This window comes from Pinus tabuliformis, chromosome 1_2, assembly GCF_031772625.1.
Source record: "Pinus tabuliformis cultivar Carrire ecotype Pingquan chromosome 1_2, CPIR1, whole genome shotgun sequence".
Lineage (NCBI taxonomy): Eukaryota > Viridiplantae > Streptophyta > Pinopsida > Pinales > Pinaceae > Pinus > Pinus tabuliformis.
This window is the reverse complement of record NC_142298.1, coordinates 6,464,175-6,479,251: the sequence shown is the minus strand read 5'-3', so window position 1 is coordinate 6,479,251 and position 15,077 is coordinate 6,464,175.

Here is a 15,077-nt window from a genome sequence, read left to right as displayed (position 1 = left end):
TGGATATACGAATTCTAGAACAATAAAAATATTCTATCTAAAACCCTTGTATTACCTATCGGTATATGCATTCCAGAACAATAAAAATCCTCCATCTAAATCCCCTATGTAACCAAACTAGATACAGAAATCACTTGTATCAATGAATTATATCTAGCAAACCCATGTATCAATGAACTAGATCTAGCAAACCACTATATCAACAAACTATATCTAGCAAACTCTTCTAGCAAACCCCTGTATATGTGAATCAGATATAACAAACTCTTCTTGCAAATGTCTGTATTAGCAAATTGGATCTATCAAACCCTGTATTGGCTAACTAGATTTAGCAATGGATATACATATTCCACAACAATAAAAACCCTCTATTCTTAAAAGTATATGGAATAAGAGTAACATATCGCAAGCTAAAATACTTCTTTGCCTTCTTAGTATAGATATAGATAGGTATATTGATAGAGTATATTGATAGATAAGGAGTGAAAAAAGAGAGTAGGGAGGAAATTTACTAATAAACAATGAGGAGAAAACCATAATCTAAGGAAATTAAAAAACAAATTTAAAAATATGGAAAGGAAAAATTCAATTATTAATTATTTAATTCAAAAAAATTATTTATTTCTATTTTTAATACATAAAATCTAATTTAAAACCATTCTATTTCCAATTTAGTTATATTTCACCCTAAATATTTAGCCTTAATTATAAGACTATTCATAATCTTATTTTCATTCAATTTGAGAAATGTTTTTGTTTTTAATAATGGTTTCTAATTATTTTATTTTCATTCAATTTGAGAAATGTTTTTGTTTTTAATAATGGTTTCTAATTATTTTTTATATTTATGTTTATCAATATTTATATTTGTTTAAATAATTTATCGGTTTTTAACTAATTAAAGTTGACTTTTTAATTTTTTTTATAGATAATATAAAATTTAATACCATGAGCCCCACAATTTAGCCTTATTTATGGGACTCTTCATAACTTATTTTAATTCAAATTAAAAAAAAATGTTCCTGTATTTAATAATAGCATGTAATAATATACTTCTCATATATTCATATTTTTAAATATTTATATTATTCCTTATATTTTATTTTATTTTATTATTTTATATGTTTAAATATATTATTTTATTTTATTAGTTTTTGGCCAATTAAGGTTGACTTTCATTTTTCTTTGATTTTTTAAGCATCTCCCTATTATTTATTTCTTGTTATGGTAGGTCCTTTATCTATGTCATGAGGATAAGTATGAAAAGTTGACCCTAAAAATATTGTTGTGATTAATCCGAACAAATTAATCTCTTAAAAAATATTATGGATTATATTAGTATTTAATTTTGATTATATTAATATTTAATTTTTATGTGTGTCTAATTTTTCATCGAATAAAGTTCCTAAAAACTAAAATCTATATTAATTTAAGTTGAATATATATTCTATCTTTCTAAAATATATAAGTAGAGTAAGTTAAAAGTTATTTTAATTTAGGTTATTCTAAATTTGTAAAATAAAAAAGGAGATTTTATTGATTAAAATATTTCTCTTTACTCTGAATCTACAAAGCATAGAGAAGGATTGAATTTCTAGTGATGTAAACATCTTTTTGAGTGCAAAAATTAAGAAAATATTTGCACCTTCAGAGATTTGATCCCTCTAGACACTTGATAGATTTTGAATTAAGATATATCTTTCTTGGCTTTATCAAATTCCAAGAGGGATCAAATATCTCAATATGCAAACTCAGTTTGAGTGAAAATATGAGAAAATATAAAGATGTGATCCCTCTCAACACTTAATAGATTTGTAATTAATATGGACATATGCTTATTTTTTATAATATCATTTATATTATATGTAAATTTCACATCTATATCTACAAAAAATTCTTATTAGTAATTTTATTATAATCCTCATAATATATATAACTACATACATGTAAGGGATTTTTTTAGACATGTTTTGTTATTATTTTATTTAATTGTTTTATGATAATATGCATTCCACAACAATAAAAATATCATATCTAAAACCCTTGTATTAGCTATGGATATATGCATTCCAGTACAATAAAAAATCTCTATATAAAGCCCCTATATAATAAATTAGATCTAGAAAACCCATGTATCAATGAAATGGACCTAGCAAACCCATGTATGGACAAACTATCTCTAGAAAAATCTTCTAAAAAACCCTGTATATGTGAACTAGATCTAACAAACCCTTCTTGCAAATGTCTCTATTAGCAAATTTGATCTATCAAACCCTGTATTGGCGAACTAGATGTAGCAATTCATATACACATTCCATAACAGTAAAAAGCCCCTATTCTTAAAAGTAACTAGAATTAGAGTAACATAGTGGAAGCTCATATGAAAAAATGGATAGATATATTGAGAGAGTATATAGATAGATAAAGAGTGAAGAAAAGGGAGTAGGAAGGAAATTTACCAATAAAAAATGAGGAAAAAACAATAATCTAAGGAAATTCAAAAAAAAAAAAAAAATAGGGAAAAAGAGAATGGAAAAAAAAAAGAATTATTAATTATTTAATTCAAAAGAAAATATTTATTTCTATTTTTAATATATAAAATCTGATTTAAAACCATTTTATTTCCATTTTAGTTATATTTTAGCCCAAAGATTTAGCCTTATTTATAAGACTATTCATAACATTATTTTCATTGAATTAAAAAAATGTTTTTGTTTTTAATAGTGGTTTCTAATAATTTATTATATTTATGTTTATAAATATTTATATTTAATATTTTTACTTTTTTAAACAATTTTTTTGTTCGATTCGTTTTTTTGACTAATTAAAGTCCACTTTTATATTTGTTTTTTTAAACATAATATCTAATTTCATACCATTAGCCCCACAATTTAGCCTTATTTATAGGACTTTTCATAACTTATTTTCATTCAAATTAGAAAAAAAAGAAAGAAAAAAAGGTGTTTGTTTTTAATAATAACTTCTAATAATATTCTTTTAATATATTCATATTTATAAATATTTATATTTATATGTATTTATATTTTTTCCTTATATTGTATTTTATTTATTTTATGTTTTCATATGTTTAAATATATATTTTTTATTATATTAGTTCCAATTAATGCTCACTTTCTTTTTTCTTTGATTTTTTAAGCATCTCCCCTTTATTTATTTCTTGTTAGATTAGGTCCTTTATCTACGTCACGAGGATGAGTTAGAAATATTGACCCCCAAAATATTTTTGTGATTAATAGGGAAGAAGTCATTCTCATAAAAAAATATTATGGCTTATATTAATATTTAATTTTGATGTCTGCATGATTTTTCTAGGCATAAGGTTCCTAAAAACTAAAATCTTTAGTAATTTAGGTTGAAGATAGATTCTATTTTCTAAAATATAGTAGTAGAGTAAGGTAAAATTAATATTAATTTAGGTTATCCTAAATTTGTAAAATACAAAAGGAGACTGTATTGATTACTCTGAATCTACAATACATAGAGAAAGATTGAATTTCTAGAGTTCCTAAAAGGTAAAATGTTTTAGTAATTTAGGCTGAATATAGATTCTATTTTTCTAAAATATAGAAGTAGAGTAAGGTAAAGTTAATATTAAATTAGGTTACTCTAAATTTGTAAAATAAAAAAGAAGATTGTATTGATTAAAATATGTATCTTTACTCAGAATACATAGCATATAGAAAAATTGAATTTATAGGGATGTAAACATCTTTTCCAGTGCAAAACTTAAGAAAATATTTGTAACTTGAGAGATTTGATCCCTCTAGACACTTAATAGATTTGTAATTAAGATGGACATATGCTTTTTCTTTTTAATACTATTTATATTATATGTAAATTTCACATCTCTATCTATAAAAATTCTTATTATTAATTTTATTATAATCCTCATAATACATATAACTATGTGCACGTAAAGGGAATTTTTTAGACATGTTTTGTTATTATTTTATTTAATTTTTTAATGTAATATGCATAAAATAGAGTATATATAGAGAGGGAGTGCGAAAATGCTTAGAAAGAGGGTTTACTTTAAGTATTAAGTTATTATATGTTTATTAACTAAATTTAAATATCATGTTTTGAAATCTCATACTACAAATATGAATCTTCCCTTGATGGAATGAGTAAGACATGCTAGGTGGGAGAGTGCATGGCTATCATGCCATCAAGAAATCATAGATGAGGATGTGGACATGCACCTTCCCCTTTTCATTAACAAACCATCATGAATTTGCATGGAGGATCATTTGACATCACCTTAATTTGGTGTCAGATCCCTCTAGAGCTAGTATTGCTTTAATGGTTGCAACTGAGTTGAAATTAATAGCAGTTATAAAATTAGGGAATGTATTTCTAGAGCCATCATTGGTTTCATTCTTAGCTATACATTCCTATGAAAAGAACTCATAATTTGTAGGTGTGGCCATTTTTTCCAAGAATCATTCATAATTTGCAAGATGCAGATGTTAATTCAAGCTACATGGCATTGCAATGTGGTAAATTATTAGCATTCATGGGTTATTATTCTTCAAATACAATAATTTGATAGGAGGTTTCCTCTAGGGATACTACTTTAACTCTGTATAGTGGATAATTTGCTACCCTCTGTTGTTTCCTTTATTTCTGGCACTCTCTCCCCATGCATCCCCCAAGAATTGGTTACAATGTTTTCTCTTTCCTTTTTTTTCATGTCAACTCTTAACTCCTCACTTAAACTTTTATATTCAAGTTTGGATGGGTTTATCCTTCACTTTGGATATATTTGTCAAGTCAGGAATGGTCTTTCTCCTATAACTTCTTCTCTGAATCCATCCTTGAGAAATCCCTCTTCACCCAAGTTCCCCTCCTCCTTTGCTTCTTCTACCCTTCATTTCCATCTATTGATCAAACGTTTATATTTTAGGAATTTTATGTTATAATTTATTCAAGCTTACAATGCATCGCCGATGGACTCAAAGTTTACAAGGAGTGGCCCACTACATAAAACAAGGATGATTTTCATCCCAATAGAAAGCTTAAACTTCAAGACCTCTGTATTGCATTAACACTCAATAAATATTCATCATAAAATAATGGTAGTGAAACATAACATTGTAGGAAAGAACATGTGTTTGATAGATATCAAAGTTGTTTGAGAGGTTTCATATTAGGTCCTTAACAAAACACAGACTGTAAAAAGATACAACCAATACATGTATATTATTAATAGTTACTAATATTTGAAAATTCTATTCGATAGTGTATTATTGGATCAGAATGAGGCCGAGGAATTCTTCCTCATATTGGTTGAGTTACAACTTTCCATGAATAATATAGAGAAGCACATGAATCGAATTGAACATCGTTTGGGCCTTCCTCCATATCCAGGCTATGCGTCGGGCACTAGCAAAGAGTTAATCATAGTGGAAGAACCAAAATATTATAAGTTTGAATAATGGTTTATATTCAATTGGCTGGGAAGTTAAACTAGTTAGTCATTTCTCATATTCCTGCATTGACTGCACTTGCAAGCAAGAAAACTAAAACTTATACCCAAACTTCCACCCATTATATAGGCTTAATCCATAGGAATAGGTATACGATAACAACTGGGTGGTAAAAAAATAGCAACAAGAAAATTACTTCAAATTAATGAGAAGAAAGAACCACAACCTCCAAACGCTAATTCTGGGGGAAATAAAGAGTGAAAGCTAAAGTTACTGTGGAATATTTGGGGTAGGGGCCATATGACACATCATTGTGCAGATTTGGGCGACGATAATGCGAACAATGCTTAGTGAAAGGGCACCACACAACCTGTGGTTGACTAATCCTTTCCAACCTCCACAACAATGCTAAATCATGATTGTTGCAAATATTGCACCTCCATAAGCGGGTAAATTAGGTCATCCTCCTAATGGGGATGCACTTGCAACCATTATGTTATGTGAATAAATGGTATACTTGACCATGAGATTAAAAATAAATGTAATAGTCAATCCAAAATTATATGCAAATGCGGATTCAAAAGTGGAAGCAAACATGGGTGCAATAATAGGTGTGAAACTTGGCACAAACTGTGGTGAAATAAAAGTGGATGCAACAATAGAAATAAACTTGGAAGCAAAAAGGATGCAAACTTGGATGCACAATAAGATGTAAAAAGGAATGTAAACATGGACACAAACATGGGTGAAATAGTGAACACAAAATTAGATGCAAAAGTGGATGCAACAGAAGTAGATGCAAAAGTAGGTGCAAAATGAGATGCAAAACCTTATGTAAAAGCAGATGCAAAAGGGGATGCAAAAAACATACACAATATTTTATTAAAACTTGGACATAAAAGAGGATTCAAATAGGGATGAAAAAATTGAATAAAATTTGGGTGCAATGGTAGATGCAAAACATGGCACAAATTGTGGCTTAAGAAATATGGATGCAAAAGTGGGTGCAAAAATAGACACAAAATTGGATGAAAAAGTGGATGCAAAAGGGGATCTAAAACAAGATACAAAACCCAATGCATAAACCCGACACAAAAGTGGATGAAAAAAGAGATCCAATATTTGATGCAAAATGTGGATGCAAAAGTGGAAACAAACATGGGTTCCATAGTAGGTACAAAACATGGCACAAATTGTGGCGCAACAAAAGTGGGTGCAATGGTAAATGAAAAAAAAAGAAGAAAACTTTTATTAAAAATAAAATGCAAAAATGGATACAAAAGTGGACATAAACATGGGTGCAAAAGTGGATGCAACAGAAGTTGATGCAAATGTAGATGCAAAATTAGACTTAAAACTTGATGCAAAACTTAACACAAAAATGGATTAAAAAAGGGATGCAAAAATAGATTCAAAATTTGATGCAAATATAGATGCAAATGAGGATGCAAACATTGATGCAAAATTAGAAGAAAAAGTGGGTGCAAAGGTAGGTGCCAAACTAGGTGAAAATTGTGTAACAAAAAAAGTGGATGCAATGGTGGAGAAAATCATTCATGCAAAAGAGGTTGCAAATGTGGATGCAGAACAAGATGCAAGATTGGATGCAAAATAATTAGATTCAAAGCTAGACACAAGTCTTTATTCAAACTTGGTGCAAAAGGGGATTAAAAAAGCATGAAAAAATTATTGCAAAAGAGGATTAAAAGAATGATGCAAAAGTTGATCTAGTTGTAGGCACAAAAAATTCGATGCAATGGGGGATGAAAAAGTAGGTGCAACAAAATTTAGGTGCCAAACTTGATCCAAAATGTGGCACAAAACCTAGTGTAAAGGGTGGTGCAATACTTGGCGCAAAAGTTGGTGCAAAACCTGGTGAACGCCTACTAGTGCTAAAGTTTGTGCAAGACTTGGTGCAAAAAATTGGTGTAAATTTTGCACTGTATTTGATAAATGGATGTAAATAGCACTAAGCATGGGCTCTAGATTCAAAAAATTAAACAAAATGGGATGTTAATCACATGGTTTTGTTGTAGTGATACTAGCACTATAGAGCCTTGATCAGAAGCAACATGCACTGACTGAGTCAAATCATCTAAGTATCCATTACTCATATCCCTGTTAGTTCATAATACACATGGAGAGTAAGAATAATTTACCTCTGATAATATCTACTTCGATGAAGTTGCGTTAATGGAAATAGACCTAGATGGAAGTGTGGGTCGTGAGTGTTTTCCCCATATTTTCTCTAACAATGATATTTCAATATAGTGATGAGAGAGATTGAGCACATTTTGCCCTAGACTAGTAGTTTTCTGAGCTTGTGGCTATCCTAACTACATACCCTTGCCCCAAAATAGTGGAAAGGCTCAATCTATGGGAGATTTTGATTGGGAAGAAGATCCTTGAAAAACTTGTCTCCTTGCATGCCACGAGGCTATGAGTTCTTTTGCATTTCTGAAGATTGGATTGCCATCAGCTTCCATCCTTTCAAAATGAACTATATCATCCATACCCTTTTTGGAGACTCCCAATTTAATGCCATATTAGAAATTTGTCAAATCCACCAAGCCCCGGTACTCACTAGCTATGTAGACTCCCCGTTGACTCCTCTCCTCAGCTCTGTAGAAAATGAAGGTTGTTAGGTGAAAGAAACAAGGATTTTTACTGTTGGGGGAGAGGGATTTCCCCCTGGTTAATATTCTAACCCTATTTGTACTCCATTCTAACATCCCATTGTTCTTCACGCTCAAACCTAACCTATAACATTACTATTATTATCTTTGATTATAAAGAGAATTAATATATGAGTTAAATGAAAAGAAGATAATCTTCAAGAATAAATAAGAATTAAGAGTTTAATAACACTTGTGGAAATGTTTTTTTTATCTAAATTAGAAAGAATAAGTTCATACCATAAATATCAACTCTTTGTTCTCACTATTACTAAAACTATGTCATACATAATCTATGCAAGATAAATTTGTACCATCCACATAGTAGTTATCAATTGTTGATAACTGAATTAAATTTCTGTAAGCCCTATTCTAAAATAGACACTCCTATTTGCATAATTATAATATTCCACTTCACTTGTGAAATGGATAAATAATATGGGAATTTAATTTTGATTTCTTGTGGCGAATCAATAACATGTTGGAGTTATGGTTAAATTAATAATTATTGGTTATAGCTGACTTAATGTATGATAGTTATATCATTCTTAAGATTATATAATATATATATATATATATATATATATATATATATATATATATATATATATATATATATATATATATATATATATATATATATATATATATATATCGAGAGAGAGAGAGAGAGAGAGAGAGAGAGAGGAATCACAAATTTTTATTAAATAAAAGGTTAGATTCAATACATGCATTGAGTCCATTAAACCACTATCCCAAGGGATTGAATAAACAAAAAAATGAGCTACAGTAAAAAACCATGTGACCAACATTTACCCAAATAGATTGAGCTTCTCCTTTTTAGTTTTCCTCTTTTGAACTTTTTTCCAAACCTGAGAGTTTGGGTTGGAAATTACTATTTCACTTTCTTCTCCTTTCGACTTTGAGGGAATTTCTTTATATAAGTTAGAAATCTTTGATGTATGAGTTCATTCTATTACTGTCGCTTCTTAATTGTTGCATGTTTCCTCTTGCTATTTTTTTACAGACTAGATCAATTCTAACTCAAAGCCTTTTCAACTTTTCTTTGAGGATCGTTATGCTTCTTTACACCCTCCTTCACTTGGGTATCTTATTGATTATGATATTTTTTTATTTGATCATTCTCGTCCATTTCTTCATCTTCATCATCTACAAGATGTCGATCTGAAAACTAACACCCTTTTGAATTTTGGGACCTTTTCTTTGTCCTTTCTTTTGCTTTTGGGCATGTATTTTGGAAATTCCTTGTCTAAAGAAAAATCTGACACCTAAAAGTCGTATTTTAAAAATATAATAGTTAGGTACACTTAAGATCTTTATGAACCACACAAATGTGATCATGTAGACCTTTACTAAGTTATATTTCTATGTATATCTTGGAAAAAGTAAAAATTCCTTTTTCCATTATTTCTTGATCTATCTTCATAAATCTCCTTAATGTGTTCCAATACCTTCTAAAACTTGGTGATGTTAGAAAGGGAGAAGGAAGTTATGAAGTCTAACCCACATCGAAATATTCATAACCACCATTGTTGTAACATCAAAATATGGAAACGATAGGGTTATGAAGAGGCCCACCCTTCCCTTAAACCATGGTCCCTCATTTAAAACAAAATCTAGGTCTTCTTGTTTATCAAACTATACCACAAAAAACCCCTTTGAACACAAGTAAATATCACAATTTTTGGTCCAATTTGTGAAGACCCACTGATGTACATCTTCAAACTTGGGAAAAAAGCCATTAAAATTTATAGATAAAAGCTTTGGCTTGGAGGACTATGAAAAGGCCACTTACTTCAGATAATATTACTGACAGATCTAGTGATTTTTCCATATGCTCAACAAGGTAAGGACCAAGAATGTTGACATTTGGAAGAATTTTTGTTTTGTGACTCCACCTATTTCTTCACAACATCCTTAAATGAAACAAGTCCCTTAGCGTTATTATATCTAGGAAAGCCACACCTTAGCCACAAAATGATGATAATAGAGGAGTTTTTTTTCAATATCATAGTCTTGCAATATAAATTCATCTTGCAAAGATCCACCTGCATAAAACATATTTTGAAATTCCATTGGGATACTAATTTTATTTTAGATCTTCTGCTTAAGCTCAAAAAGAAAACTTGCAACCAAGAACCCTATGAGAATCAATCTCTATTGAAGGCCATACTTTTTTTTTTGTTAAATTTTGATAAGTGAAAGATTGCACAAGACGATAGAGTGCAGAAAGAGTAAATGGTGCGCAGCAGAGGAAGATGGCATAATAGGAAGAGGAATATCCCAGGGAGATTCCACATAATAAGGAGATGTTGGTTTGTAGAGAGATGGGACATGTGCAGGTAAGGATAGAAATTTAGGACTTTGTAGCAATGGTGAAGCAAGAGATGGATGTTGTAGAAGAGAATGTTCGAGATATTTTGCAAGTAATAAAAGATCAGCAGAGTGGTGAAAATTGATTGAAAATATTTCAAAAGTTTGTTAAGAACACATGGGCCAGTTGAGGAAGGCATCATAAAATATCCTAATGGCCCACAAGACAGTTGGAGCAATGGAGGAGAAAGTTGAGAAGGATTGAGGAACCTCGAGGAAGAGATAAAAGGGAATGCTCGAGACAAATCATAGGCTAGAAGGATAATCACTGAAGAACAATGATTTTTGAAGGCAAAGACTACTAATCTACTTGTATTATGTATGCATGTGTTTGTGTGTAGTCTTAGAGAACGAATGTTTAAGTCTCTAGATATTACGAAACCTTGATGTAAAGTTCAATAGATATACTAATGTTTCTATATTGTATCTGAGTTTTTACTTTTTGTATGCCATGTAGACATTAATGGTTTGTGCACCTGATTATATAATTGTTGCATTGTAGTGTCTAGTTCCTTTTCTTATTGATGATGATATAATAGAATGGATTATTTGGGTTTCCCCTAATATTCTGGTTAATGTCTGAATATATCTCACTATGCATGATGTGCTAGTTTAGCATATGTTCAATCCCTTGCCGCAATTCTAAGTATGTGTGAATATATTGGATACTTATACTAGTTAAACGCCTAGAAATATATTCATATTTGATCACATTCTTAATGAAAATAGTGTCTGGTGTTGATAATGTTGTCCCAAATGTCATAAGGTGTAAGTCACTTTAGGCCTCTATGCGCTATCAATTGTGACCTGCGTGCTAACTAGTGCGTAGTCTCAGGAGGGTTGTTAAGAGTTTGTTCAGTGGGAGGCTAATGTATTAATATGTTGAAAATCCTATTAGAATACAGAAACTTGGTTCCAATAGTGACCCATTAGAATCTTGGGTAAGACTTCACCCACCTCATGGGCATTACAGGAACCGCCAATATGAGCAGGCTTTTGTTAGCCACTACGCACCAAATCCCGAGTCTCTCACAATACCGCATGCCAACAAATGGTTCCATTGATGAGATCAAGATGTTCATGTGATGGGATTGTCTTATAGGAATGTGGAATCGATCGAATGAAAAAAAGGAGAATATTAATCAATGGATTAAGTGAAATAAACATGTGTTTTCTACTAAAGTGATCAACAATAAAAATCAAAGAATGTATTCTTTGAGTTCCACAAATTTTTTTCTTTTAGTAATTCCCAAGCCTCTTGATGGAATGGGCACATTGGCTGAAGAAAAATAACCCGATGTACCATCATGATGACCCAAGGAAGTGAACACATGAACAGGTATGCCATCTACAAGAAGTAAGTATTAAAACATCATGCATTATGAATGTTTGGTTCAAGAGTGTGTTGGAGGGTTATATTGTTGATTTCATAGAGGAAGCACCATTATCGTCTTTGACGATGGAGATAAATTTTTTGAATGAAATGTGAGGCAGATTTATAAGATCAATACCATTATCTATCAAGATGCAGCTATATGACCACATATTTCTACCTTCAAAATATAAAAATATGAGGAGTTAGACTACTTACGCATCGGGGGGAGTGGATGAAAGCTAGGAGATGGCCTAAGAAGAGGGAAGGGAGAAGAAGTAGGAAGAATTTGGTGGAATTTGACAATGGGTTTGGGACTGCACAAGTGTAGGCAAGAGACAATATGAAGAGAGATATTTTTTAGGGTGGCACTTTGAGGAGTGGAAGGAGGTTATAATGGGGTGATATGGGAGGAGGTTGTTTAGCATTGATTCCTATGGAGAGGAGAAGCCGAGAGAGAGGGGCTAGGAGAGGCCACTAAAGGAAGAGGAGCAATTCTTATGACTAGAGTTATGAAGCAATGCAGTTCAGTACACTATACAGAGGAAGAGGAAGGAGAGAAGGCGAGTCCACACAATATATAATATTTGGAATTTAAATAGCATAATTAGACTATGTCTTTCGTTGAGCTCAAGACCCCATGCACATCTATGAACCAAGAGGTAAGCACTCAACAAACTGCCATGACTAGGGTAGAAGGTAATTATAATAAAAGACGAGGAAATATTAGTTGCAGTGGTATTGGTCAAACTATGTGAGGATCAAAATAGGGTGCTCAAGTCTAGGTTGGTGCACAAATGAGTGCACAATTTTCTAGTAGTTTAACAAGTGCAGGTGGAGGTACTTCATCTGCAAGTAAAAAAAACATGATGGCAGGTGTGGATCTTAAAATCTAATGTTTGATGTTGTTTGGAACAAGGATCTATAAAAACATTTACTTGTATATGAGGAAATCTAGACTACCAAGTAGTTCCATGACAAGATGAAAAAAAGCATGCAATTGGAAGCCACTTTTAGGGATCACACACTAACATGGTACATGAAGTTAAAGAAATTGACTCCAGCTAGATATAACAAGACTCTAAATGATATTATACAATATTTTATAAGAGAATTCCAAAAGCCAAAATCATAGTCCTAGTGCATTACAAAGTGTAAGGAAATAAAGGAAGGCTCAAGAAAGGTTTTGTGGGACTTTGATCAATGATTAAAGGTTTTGAAGGGCATGCTAACATTCAATATTTTGGATGTGCAACATATAGGTTTACTGTTGGATTGTTTCAACACGTCAAGATATCATTGACACAACAATGGATATGTACGTAGTCAGAGGCCTTAGAGATCACATTTAAATTGGAGGCTTAACGAGCATGATGCAGATAAAACGATGGTATGCCATAGTTGTAGTCACAACTGGTTATGTTGAGCTTGTAGATTCATGATTTGAATAAGGGTAAAAGTAAAGGGGGACGAGGTATGGTGCACCATTTTTCAAAAAGAGGGTCACCATAGGAACTAATATAAATTACTAATAGACTATATGGTGATTGGTGTAGTGAATTCGCTTGTGTAGGGTAGAGGAATGTGGTGTGAAATGTGTTGAGTGTGGGGCTAGACACCTGAAAGCTATCCAATGATGCAAAAGTATGAAGCTACAACCCACACTCTATTATGTCATTTCTAAAAATTAGTGGGATACAATAAACGCCAATGTCACACATTGGAGTTAGCGCAAAAACACACTTTTGACTCATTTCAAGTGTAAGGAATTGAAGGGACTGAAGTAGTGCCAATTGTTTTCAACAAACTAGGGTGTAAGTAGGTTGTAAAATATAATAAACAATGGTGACGACAAGGAATGTTAACTAGAAGATTTATAGGACTGGGTTGATGAAGAGGAGATTTTGGCAAAGGTCGAGATATAATAGTCTACTACAATTATGGACAATAGGGATACCTTGCATGGGACTACACTAACCGCTATTGCACCCGTACTAATGGTAGGGAATTGGACCATTGAACAAAGAACTACCCTTATCTGATTTCTAAGTGGTAGAACAAGAAGGGACCTAATGTGTACATGATAATTGTTGAACCCTGAGGAGCTCAACAATGGTTTGGCACAGTAACTCGAGGAGGTGTCATGACAAGGCGAGATGATGTAAAGTTTGGGTCACTATAGCCACATTGGGTTAGAAGGGTCTTTGAACCTCCTCTGTAGTTCGACGCCATTTGGGAAAAAACTACGTATAAATAGGAACAACGTGAGATGGTTGCTACAGAATGGGACAAGACCGAGGACGTTCGTGAAGCAACCACCCCAACTATCTATGATGATACTGTAGATAGAGAGATGGTGGCCATAGAAGATCCATATCGGAATCCACTTAAAAGTTGTTTAGAGGTAGTGAAGGACACCCAGGCTTTGGAGAAATTTATAAAATTGGTGGAGCAATGTTCCAAAGGATCTTAAGAAACCCCAGAATGCACCTAAACCAATGTGTCATAACGTGGAGAAAAGGGTGAATAGTGCAACAGAAGTGGGTGCATTAATTCATGCACACATTGGACACCATTTCTACCAATTGATATGTTGAGTTAGAAGTGCGCAAAGGGATGTAGAACTAGAACAGGATGGCACAATATTTCAGGGCCATGTTTAGCTTTGAAGTGGAGGAGTCAACCCTTGAAGAGGTATATAAGGTGCTATGACAAAATATTTTTTCTTTAAGTGTTGGAAAGAGAGCCACTATGTTCTATTCATAGACAACTGTAATGAGTGTAGGAGTTCTTGGAATGCTATAATGTGTGAGAACAAGGGAAGATGAGGATGATCCCCGAAAAATCCCAATTTTAGAACCTGAAGGGGAGCATTCAGTAGATGGACCGTTGCTACAGTTCGTCGAATACACACAACCTATCAGGACTGGGAAGGTTAACATTTTGATAGAAGAGAGTCCTACGATGGCTAAAATTAGGGACTAATGGGATGACAAAATAGTGGAGAACATCATAGACATGCTACATGAATATCAGGATCCATTCCTCAACATCGGTAGGGAGATGAAAGGGATTAGAGAAACTATCAATGAACCTGAATGGGTGAGTCTAGTGGTTGTGCATAATAACAAGGTGAGAAAAATTAGAATTTGTGACATGTTCTGAAAGATGACCAACTCAGATAGG